General features: G+C 44.7%; 3 non-coding genes across 3 annotated transcripts; all 3 read left to right on the plus strand.

The window, feature by feature from the left end:
* The first annotated feature begins 5,474 nt into the window (after window positions 1–5,474).
* Window positions 5,475–5,547, plus strand: TRNAV-UAC (transfer RNA valine (anticodon UAC)). Its single transcript has one exon. It is a non-coding gene; the product is annotated as a tRNA-Val (tRNA).
* A 6,333-nt stretch (window positions 5,548–11,880) lies between these two features.
* TRNAV-CAC (transfer RNA valine (anticodon CAC)) lies at window positions 11,881–11,953 on the plus strand. The gene has a single exon. It is a non-coding gene; the product is annotated as a tRNA-Val (tRNA).
* Window positions 11,954–19,712: 7,759 nt separating this feature from the next.
* Window positions 19,713–19,785, plus strand: TRNAV-CAC (transfer RNA valine (anticodon CAC)). The gene has a single exon. It is a non-coding gene; the product is annotated as a tRNA-Val (tRNA).
* Window positions 19,786–22,554: the final 2,769 nt, after the last annotated feature.

Consider the following 22,554-nt stretch of genomic DNA (forward strand, 5'->3'; position numbering starts at 1 on the left):
CGGTGTAATTTTTGTGTTAACTTGCTTCATATTATTTTGAAAGGATATGAAGGTTATATTTTTTTTTATTTTTTTTTTTTTTGAGTTTCACTTTTAAGGCATTCTGCCCCTTCTATAGGATTTTGTTTCTTATGTAAGCATGTTTGTGAAACCTGCCCCGACCCATTAAACTGCCATCCTGTCTTTGCCACGGCCATTACCACGCTCCCGTCTCCTGCTCCACTCTACACAGTGGCTTAATGAATACCATGAATATCTGCACGCCGCTGGCCCCTCACTCTCTCTACAAGCCTGTACCCTCAAAGAAAATGATTGTCCAACACAATTCTGCCGCCTAGCTTTAATGTTTCAGCGCCCCCGCAGCCGCGCAGCGCCGTGCAGCGACTGGGGAGGGGGATGGGCCCCCTCCTCTCCAGCGAGGACGACATGTGCACGGCGAGCCGGAACTCTCCTCCCGGCCAAGGCTGATGTGCGGCGCACGACCTGCTACATGCCCGCAGCCTGTATCTGTTCACCGCGGGCGCGGCGTACTTCAACACCTCTGCTCCCCTCATAGTGCGGGCGAGCGGTATCTCAGGGTACTTGAGGGGTCCGAGCGGCCTCCGTTGGACGCAAGCTGCAACGGCCGGTCTGGCCATCCGACTCAATCTACATCAACTACATGGACAGTCACCATAAGTAATGATTACACTTGGGAATTCAACACCGTATTTGGTGGACATTGCCAAATTTTTCATCACCTTCAAGTATTAAAAGTTTATCTTCAGAAATTCAACTTCTAAAAACAGAAAGACTTTACTTCACCTGCAACAACAAATTGTGAAACTGAATCACACAACATTCTGAAAATCTTGTAATCTATTTTCATATTCACTTTATAACTTGGAACTTGTTTCAAACTGATTTCATGTGTCACCCCTGGAGGAACTTTTGGAGGGGGAGGTCTGTACCGGGCGGTACACCTCTACTCTGTTTATTTAAAAGTTGCGCCAGTTGAAACTCCTCTTCTGGAGGAAGGTTGAACTTTATCTATTCTATTAATTCTCTACTTTCTCAGAAGATGTCACCACGTGGAAAATTTTGAGTTTTTGAACTGTGTCACTTTTGATGTGTTTTTGTTTCGCTTGAAGTAAGAAGTGTGAACTTTCTCTTCTAGAGGACACTACTGAAGATCAACAATAGTGCGACCTAGTGCGAAATCAAAGAACTATTTTGTTGGAGAAATTTTTATTTCAAGAGTTTGTTCTTTGTTAAATTTCTTTCTGTCATGGTTTAAGTTGGCTGTATACCCCTCTTTTTCCCCTTATTTTGGATCTAGCCAATCCCGAATTTCTTTAATTAATTTTCCACCAATAATGTGTTTCTTTTTCCTCTATGTAGGGGTTTCTTTTCCCTAGCCAATAAAAACTTTGAGGGAGGGTGTTTTATTTCCCCTAACGCCTAGAATCTTCCGCGAGAGGTTATAAACTGCTGATTTTGGGGTCTCCGGGCCACTTCTGTTCCATCTTTCAGTGTATTAAGTACATAGCAGGAGGCGGGAAGCGCCTCTTTCTTCTTCAGCCGTTCTACATCAGGTAATGGCCTATTAATAACTTCTTTTCTCGCTAGGTCGGCAGTTTAACACTCGCGGCGGGTTCGAAGCATTTCCATCATGTAACCTTTTCCTAAAATGTAATTACTCTTTTCATCTTTTTCTTGTAAGGCTACATATTGGGATAGAGAGTGCTAACCCTCTCGAGCTCCCACTCATATTTGTTTTGAGGTGAACTTATTTTCTCAAACTATTCTTCGTTTATGTAATGTAAAGTGTTCTTCTCTAAGTCACCTCTGTAGTATGGGATTAGCCCTTGCGTTAGCGGCCCAGAGCCAGATTAGGTTTTAAAAAAAAAAACAAAGTGTATTAGGAGTGCAAGATCGCCTCCTCTCAAATTGTTATTTTAGAGGTCATGTAATCAACCTTCTTTTCATGTAATAGACCTCTGTAGGTTGGGTATTTTACCCCTGTGAATACGTCCTTAAAGGACAGCTTGAAGGTAGAGTTTGGTGTGGCCTTTGAGAGGCTTAAATTTTAAGAGCGGATCGCTCTTTTGAAAATGGAGTGTCATATGCCTCGTGGAGGCTTTTCTGTGTAATTCGGAGCCAGGGGCTCCTAGGGATGAATGGGGTTTTCTGCCCCTCTGTTAAAACTTGTGTTTGTGGTAAAACTGAGCTGATCGCTGAAGTCAGGGCGTGAAGCCCAAAACCTGTAAATATTGTAACTCCCCTTGTTTTGCTACATTGTACCTGCCATGTCTGTTATTGCTTTGTTTTTGAAAAGAAAATATAACCTTGTTAAATTTTAAATTAATTTTACATGCACTATAATTTCGTAGCTTGAAACCCATTCACACCCGCACCTTCTTTCACCTCTACCTACCACGGATATATCCGTAACAGTTACTATCGATATTTCCAAACCCGTATATGTAATTTGCATCTGTATAGTGCAAATATTGTGATCGGTACGCGTCCGGTAACGCGAAGAACGTGTGCGAATCGTCGTTATCGTTTCGTTTCAATTTAATGGTGTGTGCGAAGCACCACATTTCAAAGATGATGGAAGAAGAAAGGACCTGCAGTGTATTTGGTAACGTCATGCAGTTTGTTGCTATAATGTCGTAAATTTTGCAGACACAGCGGCCTGGAACCATGAAGAAGCTGAGACAACACCAGATAAGTTCATCTTTAAAACATTTTAGGCATGCTTAGATAGAAGAAATTAGGCTAATTCGATCCTATAGTAGTTTAACTGTAAATGTCAGTCCTTTTGTGGCTGAGCTATGTTTTCTTTTTATACTTTAATGTCATGTTTCAGGGAAGATGTATGTTTGAACCCTGATTTTTATATATTATTTTATTTCCTTTTTATAAGATGGGAAAGAGGGAAATGATTAGGTGTAAATGAGGATATATGTATGTCAAGAGGTAACTGTATTCCATTTTCTTGTAATAAGATGTAGACTCTTTTATTAAGAAGGCTGCACAGCCTAAAGCTTGTTTGGGAATAAATTTCAGTAGGGAACATTTTTTTATGTTTACAGGAGTGGATGGCAGTTGTGACCAGCGTGAAAGTGCACCGTTGAACAAGTATCTTTTAGATCGGCAATGGGAACTAGCTAATTGGTATTGTGTTATAAATTTACGAGAAAAAGGCAAGATTAGCCTGATACTGAGATTGCAATGTGTGTTAATACAGGACGTAGGTGCCTGGTACATAATAAAGGGGAAAATATAATGGTGTTAGTTGGATGATAAGAGAGAGAGGCTTGATTTTCCTTGAGTGTTCTTTAATAATATAAGAGTCGAACTCATGGACTCCGAAGTGTTAGGCCATATGTGACGTGTGTCATATATAATGGCCGTATTAAATTAGAATATGTATTTAAGGCCATGTGAATGTGTATTGTGATGCCGAGTTCGAGTTCCGAGACCTTGTGTTAGTTTAATGAACAGAGAAGTGAATGGCAGCGTTAATTTATGTTCCCAGATATATGAGAATCTCTCAGGCAGGAATTGCCAATCCAATTAGTTAGTGTATTTTCTTGAGAGGCAGGATGCTTCATAGCTGGATCATTAGAAGTGTCACTTGAGTTATAATACGGTGTGTTAAGTGAAGACCAACACATGGACAGCTGAGCCAGGAGTTCCGTGTTCTTTTTAATATGAAGGAGTTTAGCATCTTATTGCTTGTATTTCAGATAACGGATACATAGATGTTTTGTTAATTTTATTTGCATGAATTTTACGGGTTTCTTGTGTTACATGTATTATTGCTGATCATGTCATTGTCATCGTTGATAAAGACTTGTTCTTAAATATGAGTTCGGAGCTCATTTTATTGGGAAGTAGGCTTTCAAGCCATCCAATTTGTAACAGAGCGGTCTGTTAGTAAATTCAGTGTAGCCATAAGTTAGGTACCCTGGAATATTGATTTGTTGACAAGTGCTGTACATATAATTTTAATTATGGATCGGATTTAGCATAATTTTATTCTGTCGTGGTATGTCCTATAACCGTAAATTGAACGATATCCGTCAGGATTCGATAAGATGAACTTAACTGCGTTGACTCGATGCGAAGTGTGTATTTCTTCCCCAGACTGTTGTTTTTATTTTGTAAATATTTTTATTTTAAAACGGGACATTGCCCGTCCTTTTGTGACATGTAAAAATTTTGTGCTAATTATGTGCACGGCATATATTAGAATTTCTGGCATTTATTTGAGCCATATTTTTAATCGTTTTCATATTAGTTTGTTTATTTTCAATTTTCAATAATGTTTTCTTAGATCATCATCATCATCTGTTTACCCTCCAGGGTCGGCTTTTCCCTCGGACACAGCGAGGGATCCCACCTCTACCGCCTCAAGGGCAGTGTCCTGGAGCTTCAGACTCTTGGTCGGGGATACAACTGGGGAGAATGACCAGTACCTCGCCCAGGCGGCCTCACCTGCTATGCTGAACAGGGGCCTTGGTGGAGGGATGGGAAGATTGGAAGGGATAGGCAAGGAAGAGGGAAGGAAGCGGCCGTGGCCTTATGTTAGGTACCATCCCGGCATTCGCCTGGAGGAGAAGTGGGAAACCACGGAAAACCACTTCCAGGATGGCTGAGGTGGGAATCGAACCCACCTCTACTCAGTTGACCTCCCGAGGCTGAGTGGACCCCGTTCCAGCCCTCATACCACTTTTCAAATTTCGTGGCAGAGCCGGGAATCGAACCCGGGCCTCCGGGGGTGGCAGCTAATCACGCTAACCACTACACCACAGAGGCGGACTCTTAGATAATAAATTCATCTTATCCCCTGTTTTGAATTTTATTTCGGAATTATGTTACTGTTTCTCGTTCACATACCCATGGTATATTTTATCCTGAGATTTTAATATATATTGGCCAGATCATATTTTTACGAACCGAACACGAAGCTCTCCGAAGGCGCCGGTAGAATGTTGTTTTAGACGGGAACGGTACAGTACCTAACGTAAGGCCACGGCCGCTTCCTATCCTCTTCCTTGTCTTTCCATTCCAATCTTCCCATCCCCCACCAAGGCCCCTGTTCAGCATAGCAGGTGAGGCCGCCAGGGCGAGGCACTGGCCATCCTCCCCAGTTGTATCCCCCAACCCAATGTCTCACGCTACAGGACACTGCCCTTGAGGCGCAAGAGGTGGTGTCCCTCGCTGAGTCCGAGGGAAAAACCAACCCTGGAGTGTAAACAGATTAAGAAGAAGAAGAACAAAAAGAAGAGATAGATCTGTCTTCCCTGTGCTCTACGCACTATGTAATATTTAAGAATCGCTTTCATTTAAGTGTAAATGGAACGCAGCTGTCAGGTGATCGCTGAGCACGCGGTATCACGCAACCTATATGAAGAACTTGGAAGGCATTCAGGCTTGAGAGACCATAAGTTCTGCCATTTACTGGAGACGTGGTAACGTAGGTTGCCATAGTGTAGTGGTTATCACGTGCGCCTTACACGCGCAAGGTCCGTGGTTCGATCCCGGGCGGAAACAAGGTACTTTTTGGCTTTCTTGTGGGAACATTCTTGATTCAATTCTCGAGATAAATGATGAATTTTAAAGAGGTGAGCCCTCCTATTCGCAACATATTTCGCCTCTGGTGCATCTGGGTGGAAGTCTAGTTTTAGACAAGCTTGCTAACTAATAAAGGGAGGTAATTAAGGAGTGTTTTTTCTTCTTCTTCTTCTTCTTCTTAATCTGTTTATTGTCCAGGGTTGGCTTTTCCCTCGGACTTAGCGAGGGATCCCACCTCTACCGCCTCAAGGGCAGTGTCCTGGAGCTTCAGACGTTGGATCGGGGGATACAACTGGGGAGAATGATCAATACCTCGCCCAGGTGGCCTCACCTGCTATACTGAACAGGGGCCTTGGTGGGGGATGGGAAGATTGGAAGGGATAGACAAGGAAGAGGGAAGGAAGCGGCCGTGGCCTTAGGTTAGGTACCATCCCGGCATTTGCCTGGAGGAGAAGTGGGAAACCACGGAAAACCACTTCCAGGATGGCTGAGGTGGGAATCGAACCCACCTCTACTCAGTTGACCTCCCGAGGCTGAGTGGACCCCGTTCCAGCCCTCGTACCACTTTTCAAATTTCGTGGCAGAGCCGGGAATCGAACCCGGTCCTCCGGGGGTGGCAGCTAATCACACTAACCACTACACCACAGAGGCGGCCGGAGTGTTTTTTTTTTATTATTTGTAAAAGCATTATGTGTTACATACTTCCATGTTTTAGGGTCTGGAATATATTTTTCCTTGTTTTAGTAGGCTATATAACTTAAACAATTCATCAAATGCACTGAATGCATTTATGTCATTACGGCATTCGAATTATTAGTACAAATAATGAATTTAATATGCTGCTCATGGTATTATATCATCATCATCTTCATCTGTTTACCCTCCAGGTTCGGTTTTTCCCTCGGACTTAGCAAGGGATCCCACCTCTACCGCCTCAAGGGCAGTGTCCTGTACCTTCAAACTCTTGATCGGGGATACAACTGGGGAGTATGACCAGTACCTCGCCTGCTATGCTGAACAGGGGCCTTGTGGAGGGATGGGAAGATTGGAAGGGATAGGCAAGGAAGAGGGAAGGAAGCGGCCGTGGCCTTAAGTTAGGTACCATCCTGGCATTCGCCTGGAGGAGAAGTGGGAAACCACGGAAAACCACTTCGGAGATGGCTGAGGTGGGAATCGAACCCACCTCTACTCAGTTGATCTCCCGAGGCTGAGTGGACCCCGTTCCAGCCCTCGTACCACTTTTCAAATTTCGTGGCGGAGCCGGGAATCGAACCCGGGCCTCCGGGGTTGGCAGCTAATCACGCTAACCACTACACTACAGAGGCGGACATGGTATTATATAATTTAAATAATTTTGAGCACTCTTTATTCAATAAGTGAAAGTGTAATTCCTTAATAGTGGTGAAATATAACATTAGAAAAACCGCAGCCACCATCAGTTATTGTGCGGTATTATAAATATGACGTGATCTTGTTCAACATCCACACTACCGAGCACGTTGACCATGCTATTAGGGTCGCGCAGCTTTGAGCTTTCATTCGGGAGATAGAGGTTGGAATCCCACTGCCGGCAGTCCTGAAGATGGCTTCCTCTGTTTTCCCAAATTCCATATTAGGAAAATGATGGGGCAGTACCTTAATTAAGTCCACGCACTCTTCCTTCCCTCTCCTAGCTCTTTCGTATTCTATCGCCGCCATAAGACCTATCTGTGTCGATGCGAAGTATAGAAAAAAAAATGATTACACTATTATTACGTGTTCCCAGTTGTTTCAGAAACAGCAACAGAATATTCTCTCTCTAAAATGTATTTGAAAGCTTCTACTAAACATAATCTGTTTGTGGCAATTCATTTCTTATATCTCAAACTGGTCCGCCTCTGTGGTGTAATGGTTAGCGTGATTAGCTGCCACCTCCGGAGGTCCGGGTTCGATTCCCGGCTCTGCCACGAAATTTAAAAAGTGGTACGAGGGCTGGAACGGGGTCCACTCAGCCTCGGGAGGTCAACTGAGTAGAGGTGGATTCGATTCCCACCTCAGCCGTCCTGGAAGTGGTTTTCCGTGTTTTCCCACTTCTCCTCCAGGCAAATGCCGGGATGGTACCTAACTTAAGGCCACGGCCGCTTCCTTGTCTATCCCTTCCAACCTTCCCCATCCCCCGCAAGGCCCCTGTTCAGCATAGCAGGTGAGCCCGCCTGGGCGAGGTACTGGTCATTCTCCCCAGTTGTATCCCCCGACCAAGAGTCTGAAGCTCCAGGACACTGCCCTTGAGGCGGTAGAGGTGGGATCCCTCGCTGAATTGAATTGAATTGAATTTATTGATCGTGATTTACATGCCACTGGGGCTGAAAAGCCCCTTTATGTAGCGTCTTCTTATAATACAATACAGATTTATGATCACAGTAACTACATTTTTATAATATTAAAGTATTAAGCTAAACATGAAACAAAAAAAATGAAAATACAGATACCAAATCCATTAAGGTTAAGACATACATTATATAATAAGCAAGAAATTTAATCATTAAGCCCTTCTGTTATTTTGTACTACATGGATTTAAAGAATATAAAGCTAAGGAAGAGAAACAATTTCCTTCGAAATATACATATTTCTGATTGTTCGACACAAGAATGCCTGATCTCAGCCTTTTGCGTACTCCTCCAGAAAGATAGATGTTAAGAACTGCTTTAGTTGTGTACAGTTAGTGTTATTTGCGAAACGGTGAAGATTAAAGACGTTAAAGATACGTGATCCAGTGCAAACAAAGGATTTGTTAAATCTAGTGGTACGATGAAGGGGAATTTGAAGGGTGTTTTTTGTAAACCTATTACCTGGAGGGTAAACAGATGACGATGATGATGATGATATCTCAAAATGAACATATATAAGTTATAGTTTCTTTAGTTGTCTGTAGGATTTTTTTTTTTTTCCTTCTCAATCCGTTTACCCTCAGAGTTAGATTTTCCCTCGGACTAAGCGAGGGATCCCAAATGTACCGCCTTAACGCCAATGTCCAGGAGCATAAGATATTGTTTCAGGGATACAACTGGGAAGGGGGACCAGTGCCTCACCTGCTATGCTGCATAAGGACCTTGTGGGGGGATGGGAAGAGTGGAAGGGATAGATAAGGAAAAGGTAAGGAAGCGGCCGTGGTCTTAATTTGGCATCATCACGGCATTTTCCTGGAGGAGAAGTGGGAAACCACGGGAATTGAACCCGCTCTACTCAATTGACTTCCTGAGGCTGAGTGAACTCCGTTTCAGGCCTCGTACCAATTTTTTAAATTTCATGGCAGAGCCGTGAATTGAACCCGGGCCTCTGGGGATGGCAGCTGGTCGTGCTAACCACTACACCACAGTTGTTGTTGTTCAAATGCTTTCATTCCCCACCCTGAAGGGGTGGGGCGGGCCACCTAGAGGGTGTCGCCCTCTCTCTGGCCAGGAGAGATGACGGGGTTGAGAAGATGTGAGGAAAGAGGGAGGTGGGTAATTTGATGTATGGAATTAGGAGTTGTGTGCGGATAGTAGTGAATGATCGGAGATGTGTGCAAGGATTAAATATTTTGAGGAGAGTTCAATGATTGACAAGTTTTAGATGGGAGGGCTAGGATGGAATTGAAGAGTTAGAAGGTGTAATGTTGCGGTTATATTGCATAATGAGGTGGTGAGGAGTCTGAGGAGTTCAAGTTGCAGAGGAGGTTGATAGAAGAAGTTAGGTGGAGGTAGGGGTGGACGGACGGGTTGACAAGTTTGAAATGGAGGACTGGCTGGCCGGGGGCGACGAAAGGGAGTGTTGGAAGTATGGCGAAAAGGTTGGGGTGGGGAACGTGAGGGCTCCACTTTGAAGCGACGTTGAAAGATGTAGGCACCAGTGTTGATAAGTTGTTCCACATCATTGGCGGTGGGAAGGTGAATTCGGACCATAAAAGTAGGCCCGGAGGCGTTGTAAATCCTGAACGCCCGACGAGCGGGGATGCCTGCTTCCTGGAGTTCTTGGAGAATTTCCCGTTCTGAGATGGTAGGTTCTACGCCGCGGATGACACAGCTTGACATAGTGTCCAGAGGTGGTGGTTGCGACCGTTGCGAGGATGTTGCGGCGGCTGTTGCGGTGTCGTCTGGTGGTGACACGGCGGGGGAGGCTAGGATGTTGTCGGGAATTTGCTGGGGACGAGGTTGTGCAGAAGTTGTGCGGATCAGGGTATGGCGGCAGAGGAAGGGTCGTAGTCAGAAGAGGGGAAGAATGGGAGTACGTAACCGTAGTGATAGGAAGGTAGGGAATGCGAAGTGCGCAGGTCGTGGTGGTTGTTGTTGTGGTAGGAGTGGTAGTGGTTGTCATGGTGAGGAGAAAAGAGTAGGTAGAGGGGTGGCTAACTTCCAACAAGGCGTCAGCCAATTTGCTTTTTTGAAGTCGGCGAAGTAGCTGGAGTAGAGATGCTGAGCCACCCGGCCGACAAAAAAATTAAGGAGTAAGGGGAGTTCTGAGACGTACGAAGAGTTCAAGAGCTGATGCAAGTTTCGAGTTGCGCGAGAAGGGTACACCACAGACTTACTTACTTACTTACTTCAATGCTTTCATTCCCCACCCTGAAGGGGTGGGGCGGGCCACCTAGAGGGTGTCGCCCTCTCTCTGGCCAAGAGATGCGGGCGGGTTGGGGAGATGTGATGGAAGAAGGAGGTGGGTAAAGGATGTGGAGAGTTAGGAGATGGGAGAGGAATTGTGCCTATGCCTGGGTATTACACAATTGCTTTATTTAAGTCATAAGTACATGATACATAAAACATATATGATTTACGAAAGGGTGTGAGGGATAAGGGGGTGTGCAAGGGGGAGAGATGAAGTGTAGAAGGAAGTGCTGGGGTAAAGGTGCAAGGTAAAGAGATGAAGGCTGGCTGTCATGTGATTAAGTGAAGTGAGGAGAAGTCGAAGGAGTTCAAACGTTGGGATGGTTGGGGGGATGAAACCAGTCGGAGGAAGGGGAGGACAAACTGGTGGAGATGGGTAAACAGGGGGAGGGTCCGGCCGGGGTCGGCGACGAGGAAAGGTAAATCGGGTCGAAGGTTGGGGAGGCGAACGGGAGGGTTCCACACGATGGTGACGGTCATATAGCTTGATCCCATGAGTGATGAGTTGGTTCACGTCTTCGGGCGTCGGCAGGTGGAGGCGAACTAAAAACGTTGGACCATCAGCGTTGTGTATCCGAAGTGCTCGTTGTACGGGCAGTCCTTGCTGACGGAGGTGAGTAGCGATGATGTCAGTAGGAATACTTGGGTCCACCCCGCAAGCAACACAGCTGTAGTTATGAGTACGGTTGGGCGACGGTGGTGGTGATGGTGAATTGGCCATGTTTGTTGAAGTCCCAGTGTTTGTTCGCTCGGCAAGTGGCTGGGAGGTTATACACTGAGGTCTTGGTTGATCAGTGGTGGGAGGGTTAGGGAGTGTAGACATCATAAGGGGTAAAGGATGGGATAGAGTTGTAGTGGTGGTAGGGTGGGTTGGGGAGGTGGATGCAGTGGTGGTGGTGACGGTGGTGGTAGTAGTTGTGGTGGTAACAGGGTTGGTATGACTAGGGAACAACGGTGGCGATGGAGGAGGGGGTGAGGTTACGACGGGCGAAGCAGTTGTAACAGGCGTAGTAGGTTCATCTTCTGGCAGCTGGGCTAATATATATGATGGAGTAGAGGTCGCTCGGTATCGGTAGCCATGGAGGAGCGCTCCGGTTGCTTGGAGGCGATTGCGGTCGTCTTCAAAGGCAAAATACAGAAGTACATCGGGAGATGGGTCGGGGCCATCATAGAGCCGTGAGGCGCTATGGACGCCGGTCCCGCGGAGGGCAGTCTGGATGTCGTCGTTGGAGAGAGCAAGGCTGACTTCTTCGATGACACAGGTATACATGGTGGGAGGCCGACTTCCAACTAGGTGTCAGGCCGTTATGCGTGTTTGGGATCGGCGGGGTGAAATAGTAGAGGTGTGGAATCACCCGGCCGAACAAAAAGAGACCTTGCGTGGAGAAGCGTTCGTACCCAGAGCCTGCACCACAGATGCGGACATTAATCTTATTAGTATCATTATTATAAACATTGTACGAGTATTTCCCTAAAACAGTTCGTAAATGCAATCCTTAGATGTCGGGGCAGGTTTTCTGTGCTGTAGTCATAAGTGTAAACTTAAAAAGTATCTTTCATTTTAGTATAAGTTGAGGGTGAGGCGGTGATGGATGAGCACCCGGTTTCACACAAGCAAGATGAAGAACTTGGGAGGCAGCCAGCCGGGCTTGCGAGAGGCAAGTTTATCTTACTGGCAAGCAAGCACTGTCCGTTTCCGTAGTGTAGTGGTTATCACGTGCGCCTCACACGCGCAAGGTCCCCGGTTCGATCCCGGGCGGAAACACGGTATGTTTTTAACTTTCTTGCGAGAAAATGCTTGTTTCAGTTCTCGATATTAATGATGAATTTGAAATAGAAGAGCGCTCCTACTCGCAGTACGTTCTTCACTCGTACACATCGGTGGAGGCTTATTTACAGACAACTTTACCAAGTAATAGACGGAAGAAATTAGTTTTTTTGTTATTTGTAGAGTCACTATGTATTACGTTACTTCCATATGTTAGGGTTTTGGTAAATGTTTTCATTATTTTTTGTATATAACATAATATACATGCAAACAAATGCTCATATAAACACGTAATATAATCATGTCATTACAGCATTCTGGAAGTTACATGAACAAATAATAAATGTATTATACATGCTGTTCATGGTTATCCAACATCTTTAAAAATAGTGTTATTGGTTTTGCGTCTCAGTAACTACTTTTAAGATTTTCGGAGACGCTGATGTGCCGTAATTAAGTCCCGCAAGAGTTCTTTTACGCGCCACTAAATCTAGCAACACGAAGTTGACGTATTTGAGCCAGGATCGAACATGCCAAGCTGCGGTCAGAAGGCCAGCACCTCGACCTTCTGAGCCACTCAGCGTGGTTTTCAACATTTAAAGGAAATTTTTGTTAACTCATTTATTCAGTAAATGATTATCATTATATGATATTAACACAATAACGTGACTTTTTCAGTGTCATCACTATTATTGCGTGTTCCCTGTTGCTTCAGAAACAGAAACTGGACTACTCTCTCTAAAAGGTATTTGGAAGCTTCTATCATAAAGAATTTTTTGTTCGTGGAGCATTCATTCCATATACAGTATCAACAAATATACAGTTATTTTATTTAAGTGTCGGTAGGCTTTACTGGCACACAAAATAATTCCTTCCCGACTGTCTACCAGAAAGAGGCTGACGTATTTGTGCACCATAAAAATCTCTCAGTAACTGCCACACCCGCATTATTGTGTTCGATTCCCTGTTCTGCCTCCGAAGTGGGTGGGGATTATAAAATAAAACCCATGGTGTCCCTTTCCTGTCATAAGAGGGGTTCTTAACTAGGGAGATTGCGTTGGCGATCATGGGACATTTTGCTGAGTCCTGGCAATTTTTCCACTTGCTTGTGCCATTTTCTCACTTTCCTTTAGACTATCCGACATTCCTTCGCAACTCTTTTATTATTTTCCAAACCCAACAGTGTTATGTTAGTTTGCGAAGCCTAGGGTGCCTTTCACTTTCACCCCCTTCGTGATCCTTGTCTTTCTTTGGCCTGTCTTCCTGGATCACTTCCGGTTTTCCCCCTTTGATAAACGTTAATAGAGGATTGTCGCCCGGTTGTACATCGTCTAAAACCGATAATCACACCACCAAAAAGCACCCGGATCTGCTATGAAATTTGAAAAGTGTTATGTGAAGTGGATATTGGTCCACTCAGCCTCGTTAGGTCAAAGTAGAGGGAATTCGATTCCCACCGCAGCCATCCTCGAAGTGGTTCTCTGTGGTTTCTCAATTCTCCTCCAGGAGAATGGCGGGATGGTACTTCACTTAAGGCCGCTGCTACTCTCTCTTCCTTGTCTAGCCTTCCAATCTTCCTATCCTTGCATAAGGCCCCTGTTCAGCATAGCACATGGGGCAGCCCGGGCGACGTACTGACCCTTTCCTCCGGTTGTATCTTCGACCCAATGTCTCACGTTCCAGGACTCGGCCCATGAGGTGGTAGAGGTGGGATCCCTCGCAGAGTGCGAGGGAAAAACCAACCCTTGAGTGTAAATGGGTTAAGAAAGAAAGAAAGAAAGAAAGAAAGAAAGAAAGAAAGAAAGAAATAAGCAGGTCTGTGGTGTAGTGGTTAGTGTGATTAGCTGCCCCCCACCCCGGAGGCCCGGGTTCGATTTCTGGCTCTGCCACGAAATTTGAAAAGTGGTACGAGTATTGGAACTGAGTTTACTCAGCCTCGGTAAGTTAACTGATCAGAGAGGGTTCAATTCCCGTCGTTTCCCATTTCTCCTCCAGGAAAATGCGGTATGGTACCAAACGTAATGCCAGGGCCGCTTCCTTCCCTCTTCCTTGTCTATCCCTTCCAATGTAATCCAAGCTAATCTGAGGAACAGCCTGTTAGCGCAGTAAGTGTTTGAATAGATGGCATTCTGCAGCAATGCACGTTTCAGCACGCCGTTGAACTGTCATTCGAACTCTTTGCAGCATTGTCCGGCTCCGTGGTTAAATGGTTAGCGTGCTGGCGTTTGGTCACACGAGTTGCGGGTTCGATTCCCGGCGGTGTCGAGAAATTTTACCATAATTGGTTAATTTCGCTGACACTGGGGCTGGGTGTATGTGTCATCTTCATCATCATTTCATCCTCATCACGAGGCGCAGTTCGCCTATGGGCGTCAATCAAAAGACCTGCATCAGGCGAGCCGAACAAATCCTCGGACACTCCCGGCACTAAAAGCCATACGTCATTCCATTTGCAGCATTGTAGGTATTCCGGATTCCGGATTCTCTTCAGGTTTCGATGGCTTTCAAGATTTTCCAGCTGCTGAGCGTTTACGTCCTTCAAATAGCTGTATAGAAAGAAGTTCTGTGGAGTCAAAACGGGTGACAGGTCCTCCCCTTCCTATCCATCGACAGGAGTTTTGTTTATTGATATATTGGCGTTAGTCCTTGGAATGCCATACGCCCAGCATACATTTATGGTACATACATTTCGTGTTTGAAAAGAGAAAGTTATACCTTATAAATTAATATTACATTCTGATAAATATTGGAAAATTACAGCGCATAATTGTGAGTAAGGTTTGATAACAGGATGCCAACTGAAGTTGGCAGTGGGGTATTTAACTTCACCAAAGAAGAGTACAGATGGCTCTGTTGTTGGGAGAACTTCTTACAAGACAGTATGATGTGGTTCAAGTCGGCTATTTCTCCAGTTTCTTCTTAGCAGTGAGGGTTGTCGAAGACCTTAATCCTGTAAAGATGACTTTGATAGCATTCATACTCCAGACGCATTCTTATTAAAGATGAAAGTTGTTTGCGAGTTAGTTTCAATTTCTTGAACCATATTTGCGTTGGTATGGTGGGATGAATTTTAGCATAGTGCTTTGCTCTTTTAAGCTGTAATATTTTCCAGTACTCCGACCATTCCCTGTAGACCTGTTGTTTGATTATGGGCAAGAAATCATAATATAGTAACTGTTTGTAAAGGCGGAGTTCACAAGTTGTGGCTTGTTTCGCTTGCTGGTCTACTATCTCGTTCATCATTATACCAGCGTGGTCTTTAATCCATAGGAGGTGCACTTCCTGAGCTGTTTCCTGTGCGGTATAAGTTCAAAATGTCTGATATATACTAATGTGTAGACAGGTCCCAACGAGAATTTTGGAGCTTTGGAAGGGCACATCGTGAGTCAGAATGTATTAGAATTTTGCGGAAGTAACGAATTCCATAGCTAATGGCTGAGTGGACAGCTAAAATTTCTGCAGTAACAATAGACGTCTTTTGAGGTAAGTAGTACTTCTTTGACACCTGAGATGCAACACAGAAGAATGCATAACCCACGCCTTTTGTGGTCTTGGATCCGTCAGTATAAATGAGAACAAAATTGGGCCAGGTGGTACTGAGAAAAGCTGATAAACTTTCATTGATGGAAACACTGTTAGTAATTGTCCCGAGGTATCTGTGGAACAGCAGAGGTGAAAGAAGGTGCTGGGTGGAATAGGTCTCGACTACGAAATTAAAGTTAATTTAAAATTTAACAAAGGTTATATTTTCTTTTCAAGATCAAGAAATATCAAGTATAACAGGTACTCAGTAGCATATCAACAAATTAAGAATGTACAATTGCAATTTGTATAATGGATTTGGGCTTCGAGCCCAGACACGCAATCCTTGAGCAATGAGCCCAACTTTACCTATGTACAAAGTTTAACAAAGGGGCAGAAAACCCCAATCATGCCAAGGAGCACTTGCCCCCAATTACACTGTTAAGCCTGCTCGAGGTACACAGAAAATACATTTTTAAGAAAGAGCAACCCGCTCTCAAAGTTCAAGCCTAATCAAAGGCCACACCAAACTCCACCTTCAAGCTGCCCTTCGGGCACACAAGAACAGGGGTAATGATACCCAACCTACTGAGGCCTATTCAGTAAAAAAAAAAGGTTAATTACATGGCCCAAAATTCCAACTTGACTGGAGGCGTAACTAGCACTCCTAATACACTTTTACCTATTTGGCACTATGCCGTATACACAAGGGCTAATCCCATACTAAAGAGGTGACTTGTATAAGGAGACTTTATTACTTAAAAAAAAGAAGAAGCGGTTGTGAAAACAAAGTCACCTGAAGACAATAGGAGTGGGAGCTCGAGAGGGTAGGCACTCTCTATCCCAATTTATAGTTAAAGAGCCGAAGTTTTACCAAGTGTCTATTACATTTTAACGATAGGTTACATGAGAAACGTTTTCGAACCTGCCCCGAGGGTTAAACTGCTGAGCTAGCGAAAAATGAAGTTATTAAACGGCCATTACCTTATGGATGAACTGCTGCCCGAAGAAAGAGGCGCTTCCCGCCCCCTGCTACATAATCACACTAGGAGAGATGTTACTGAAGTGGCCAGGAGACCAGAAAATCAGCAGTTTATATATCCTCGTGGAAAATTCGAGACGTTTCATGAATGATTACAACCCGCCCACAAAATTTTATTGGATAATGGCAAAAACTAATACACCAGACGAAGAAGAAACACCTTATTGGTGGAAAATTAATTACAGAAATTCCTCATTGGTCAAATTCAAAACTGGCGGAGAGGGAAGGGTTATACTGCCAACCCAAACAATGACTGAAAGAAATTTAACAAAGAACAAACTTATGAATACCAAATTTCTTCAAAAAAAGAGTTCCTTCACTTCGCACTAGGGTGCACAATTGTAGTTCTTACGTAGTGTCATCTAGAAGAGAATGTTCACACTTCGTACTACAGAGCAAACAAATACAAATCGAAACAGACATAGTTCAGAACACTTCAAAATTTACCGTAGAGACATCTTCTGAGAAACCTTAGAATTAATATGCCGTATACCAAGCTACAACTGATGTTGGCCTGTTGTGATACTGCCCGGTTCCTCGTGTGAAGATTCTCCCGGAAAGTGTCCAAAACCATCTCAGCAGTTTCACCAGACGTAACTGGTGTTTCTCTAACAGGACATGTTAGGGAAAGTGACGAAGTTATACGCAAACGTTGTTCCACCATCCTAAACGTATTTGCGTTTGGTTGTTGTCTGTGTGGAAACCTTTCCTGGTACAGGCGCTGTGCTTCCTGTGCGTTCTACTTGCTTCACCGTAGATGGAAAGCATGTCAACATACTCATCTGCTGAATACACAGCGAAGAAATGACCAGGGCTGCTCGGTTACACCAAGTGTCAGGACAGTGTCATAGCCTCTTACTTGATCCTCAAAGTATAAAATCCGGGCGAGTTGGCCGTGCGCGTAGAGGCGCGCGGCTGTGAGCTTGCATCCGGTAGATAGTAGGTTCGAATCCCACTACCGGCAGCCCTGAAGATGGTTTTCCGTGGTTTCCCATTTTCGCACCAAGCAAATGCTGGGGCTGTACCTTAATTAAGGCCACGGCCGCTTCCTTTAAACTCCTAGGCCTTGCCTATCCCATCGTTGCCATAAAACCTATCTGTGTCGGTGCGATGTAAAGCCCCTAGCAAAGTTTAAAATGTGAATACAAATATATATCGCCCGTGAGATTGCAACCCACCTACCAACGCAACATGCGTCAACATGTCCGTGGTTAGGCCACTACACCACGGTGACTGTTGCCTCCCTATTATCAGAAAGTTTACTTGGTGTAAAACTGCGTCCCGTTTCAGAAATTCACATACGTTTTCTGTCAGTACCCGGTCTAGAAAGCTAAGAATAACGGCCAGGGGATTCGTCGTGCTGACCACACGACACCTCGTAATCTTCAGGCCTTCGTGCAGAGCAGCGGTCGCTTGGTAGGCCAAGGCCCTTCAAGGGCTGTAGTGCCATGGGTTTTTTTTATCAGTATGCCATCGCTTTTAACTATAATTTCATAACCAATCGAAAACTTATAATTGGCACCTACATTTTACATAACCGGATGACAGTTTGATGCATTGTGTACCGGTGGCATACATGTTTTTGCAAAAGTCGTACAGTGATGACGCAGTAAGTGCTTTATAGGCGACTGTAGCTTGGTATACGGCAAAGGAAAATAAACCATGGCCCCACTGACGTTCGTTGGGATGCCTAAAAGCAGGAACGTCAGGCGCGGCTGACTCACCCGGTATACATTTTTATATCTGGCTCGATAACATTCTCCAATGGACAGGTGTCGGAGCTACTGAACGAATTTTTAGAGTTGCACGAATAGAAATAACATGGCCAAGTAATTTGCCGACGTCAGTGACATGAAATGGCGTATGGCTTTCAGTCTCGGGAGTGTCCAAGGACATGTTCGGCTCGCCAGCTGCAGGTCTTATGTACTGACGCCCGTTGGCGACCTGCACGTCGTGATGAGGATGAAATGATGATGAAGACACATACACCCAGCCCACGTGGCAGCGAAATTAACCAATGGAGGTTGAAATTCCCGACCCTGCCGGGAATCGAACCCGGGACCCCTGTAGCCAAAGGCCAGCACGCTAACCATTTAACCATGCCGCCGGACTAATGCCAGGGAGACTTGATGTGATATAAAGTAAATCAATGATCTAAAATTCACGAGAATATAAACGCCAAAGGCGGGGGTTCGGTAAAGAAGCGGCCCGTTGGCATTTCGGGTTTAATGTTTCAAACCTAACGAGCAAATTTTACCATGTCTGAAACACAAAGTTATGTGTCAAAATATTTTTAAATTTACACAGAATAAACAATTTATCTATTTACGTTCTGTAGCCAAGGTAATGGGATGCGAGGCCTATTTATGGTGCCACACACCACATGTTTAACATCCCTGCACGAAATAAAGGCAGCCATTTCTTTCTATGACGTCACAGTTAAATAGCAAAACGTCGAAGCAAATGATTCCTTCTTTCTTTCTTAATCTGCTTATCCTCCAGGGTTGGCTCTTCCCTCGGACTCAGCGAGGGATCCCATCTCTACCGCCTCAAGGGCAGTGTCCTGGAGCTTCAGATTCTGGTTCGGGGGATACAAAAGGGGAGAATGACAGGTACCTCACCCAGGTGGTGTCACTTGCTATGCTGAACAGGGGCCTTGCGGAGGGATGGAAAGATTGGAAGGGATAGACAAGGAAGAGGGAAGCGGCCGTGGCCATAAGTTAGGTACCATCCCGGCATGTGCCTGGAGGAGAAGAGGGAAACCACGGAAACCCACTTCGAGGATGGCTGAGGTGAGAGTCCAACCCCCCCCCCCCCCTCCAATCAGTTGACCTCCCGAGGCTGAGCGGACCCGGTTTCAGCCCTCATACCACTTTCCACATTTCGTAGCAGAGCCGGAAATCGAACCCGGGCCTCCGGGGGTGGCAGGGAATCACGCTGACCACTATACCACAGAAGCGGACTACATTGCATCTAACTTACAATTTAAAATAATTCGCAAAAACCCAGTCATGAATATAAAGGATCTGTATCTATTATGCATATGAACGTCAGCGAGCTGCCCTAGAGAATGTAGACGACATTATTTTGGTTAAGAATGTTCTTCAGTAAGTTATCAACCATGCTGGACGGTAGTTTGCCAAGAGTGGAATGCAGAATACTATTCAGCGGATGTAGCTGAGCGTTCAAGCCGTTTCCGTAGTGTAGTGGTTATCACGTGCGCCTCACACGCGCAAGGTCCCCGGTTCGATCCCGGGCGGAAACATAAATTTTTATATATTGCTGTCAACTGGACTTTTTAGCTCATATTCAGAAAGAATAACTCCCATGATTCAAAATGTTAGTATCTGACAGTACAAAGAATTAACCTGGTACACATTTTGGGTGTAGGCTAATGAACTTCTCTCCTGGCGGTAGAGGTGGGATCCCTCGCTGAGTCCGAGGGAAGAAAACAACCCTGGAGAGTAAGCAGATGAAGAAGATAAGAAGTTTATTATTATTATTATTATTATTATTATTATTATTATTATTATTATTATTATTATTATTATTACCGTGGTTTGGTGGATCAGCAGAGGTGAAAGAAGGTGCCGGGGTGAATGGGTCTAACTACCAAAATCAAACTTAATTTAAAACTGTAACAAGGTTATTATCAGATCTCCGAAGTTACGCAACATTGGGCGTGGTCAGGAGTTTGATGGGTTGCCACGCGCTGTTGGTGGGGGGTAAGGGAATGGAGGAGCGGAAAGGAACTGGCCAACTTATCGCACGTAAACTCCGGCCCAGGAACAACTCTGCGGAGGTTCGGACCTGCCTTCGGGCAGAATAACCCTTACCTACCTACCTTACCTTTTTTTTTTTTCTGAACAACAAGAAACAATGCAATAGGTACAAGTAGCAAAAATTAACTCTAGGAAAGATTAGATTGGTGGTATAAACAGAACTTGGGCTTCAAGCCCTCCCTTTACATTTTCTGAGCTCTCAGCTCGCAAACACATTTTTACCAAAGGGCAGAAAACCCCTAGTACCTGGAGCACTTGCTCCCAACTTTTAACCTCAAGCCTCCCAGAGGCACTTTACACACTGGAAAAGAGCTAACACGCTCTCAGTTTTTCACGCCTATTCAAGCCAATATCAGACTTTACCAATGATTGCCATCAAGGCACGCCTTGCAACAATGACGGGGGTATCTTGTACCCAATCTACTGGGCCTTAGCAGGAAAAGAACAGGTTAAGTAAATGGCCCGGAATACCAAAAAGAATGGAGGCGTATACTTGCACTCCTAAATACACATTTTAAAACCTAACAGGCACTAGGCCGATGAAAGAGGGGCAATTACCAAACTATGGAGGTGACTTGCTAAGGAAGAAACTTACAACATTGAGGAAAAGAAGAAAATCAGTTACCAAAACGCAGTCACCTCAAACCAATATGAAGGGGAGCTCGAGAGGGTATATCACTCTCTCCCCGGATTACAGTTACAAAACTTCAGTTTTTACATAAACTGGTAGAAATTTACATATTTGTAAAGATGGGTTACATGGTAAAGGTTTCGGACCTTTCCCGCGGGTTAAACTGCTGAGCTAGCAAGAAATAAAGATGTTAAACGGCCATTACCTTACTGAAGAACTGCTGCCTGATGTTAGAGCCGCTTCCCGCCTCCTGCTACACGCCCATACACTAGGTTAGATGTTGATGAAGTGGCCGAGGGACAAGAAAATCAGCAGTTTTTATACCCTCGGGGAACGTTCGAGACATTTCATGAATAATTAAGACACACCCACAGGCTTTTATTGGGTAGCTTAAAGTTACACATCAAAATCGAAGAAGAAAGACAAGATTGGTCAAAAATTAATTACGAAATTCTGGATTGGCTAAGTTCAAAACTGGCGGAAGGAAAGATTAATATTGCCAACCCACAAATGAAAGAACGAAATTTAGTAAAGACAAAAACTTATGAGTTAAAAATTTCTTCAAGAAAGTACCTTCACTTCGCACCAGGGTGCATGATCACAGTTTTTAGGCAGTGACATCTATGAGAGAATGTCCAAACTTCTTGATAAATAGTAAACAAAACACGTCGAAATTCACACAGTGACATATTCAGAGGAAAGGTTTAAGCAGATTCAGTTATAAGTTCACTGTTTCTCCTGTAGAGGAGTACTTTAAGGCGGAAATTTCGAATGTGCGGCCTAGAGGGTTGGTTTTTCCCTCGGACTCAGCGAGGGATCCCACCTCTACCGCCTCAAGGGCAGTGTCCTGGAGCTTCAGACTTTGGGTCGGGGGACACAACTGGGGACGTTGACCAGTACCTTGCCCAGGCGGCCTCACCTGCTATGCCGAACAGGGACCTAGCGGGGGGATGGGAAGAGTGGAAGGGATGGACAAGGAAGAGGGAAGGAAGCCACCGTGGCCTTAAATTAGGTACCATCCCGGCATTTGAATGGAGGAGAAGTGGGAAACCACGGAAAACCACTTCGAGGATGGCTGAGGTGGGAATCGAACCCGCGTCTACTCAGTTGACCTCCCGAGGCTGAGTGGACCCCGTTCCAGCCTTCGTACCACATTTAATATTTCGTGGCAGTGCCGGGAATCGAACTCGGGCCTCTGGGGGTGGCGGCTAATCACACTAACCAGTACACCACAGAGGCGGACAAACACACACTACTGAAATTAAGTTTGTATTTTTTTTTTTTTTTTTTTTTACCGCCTTGCCATTTCCTGTTTGATAATTAGCCGTTCCGGGGAAAGAAGGAATTATAGTGGGGAGAAAATGTGTTGTTTTCATGAAATGAGTGGACAAAACTTAAAATATAAGCATTCTATTGTAATATTTTGGAAAATAATATATTTGATGCATTTTATTGTTCTTAGTTGGTAATACATGGCCAGTTTCATTCAGTAAAGTTGGCGGCATTTGTTTACTTACAGTTCAACTGGTAACTCAATTGTCAGGAAATTTGCCGCTGAGTTTATGTTTTGAGGGTCTACACTTTGAATTTCACAGACCAAGATGATTACATTTATTAATTA

The sequence above is a fragment of the Anabrus simplex genome, chromosome 7, assembly GCF_040414725.1.
Source record: "Anabrus simplex isolate iqAnaSimp1 chromosome 7, ASM4041472v1, whole genome shotgun sequence".
NCBI classification, from domain to species: Eukaryota; Metazoa; Arthropoda; class Insecta; order Orthoptera; family Tettigoniidae; genus Anabrus; species Anabrus simplex.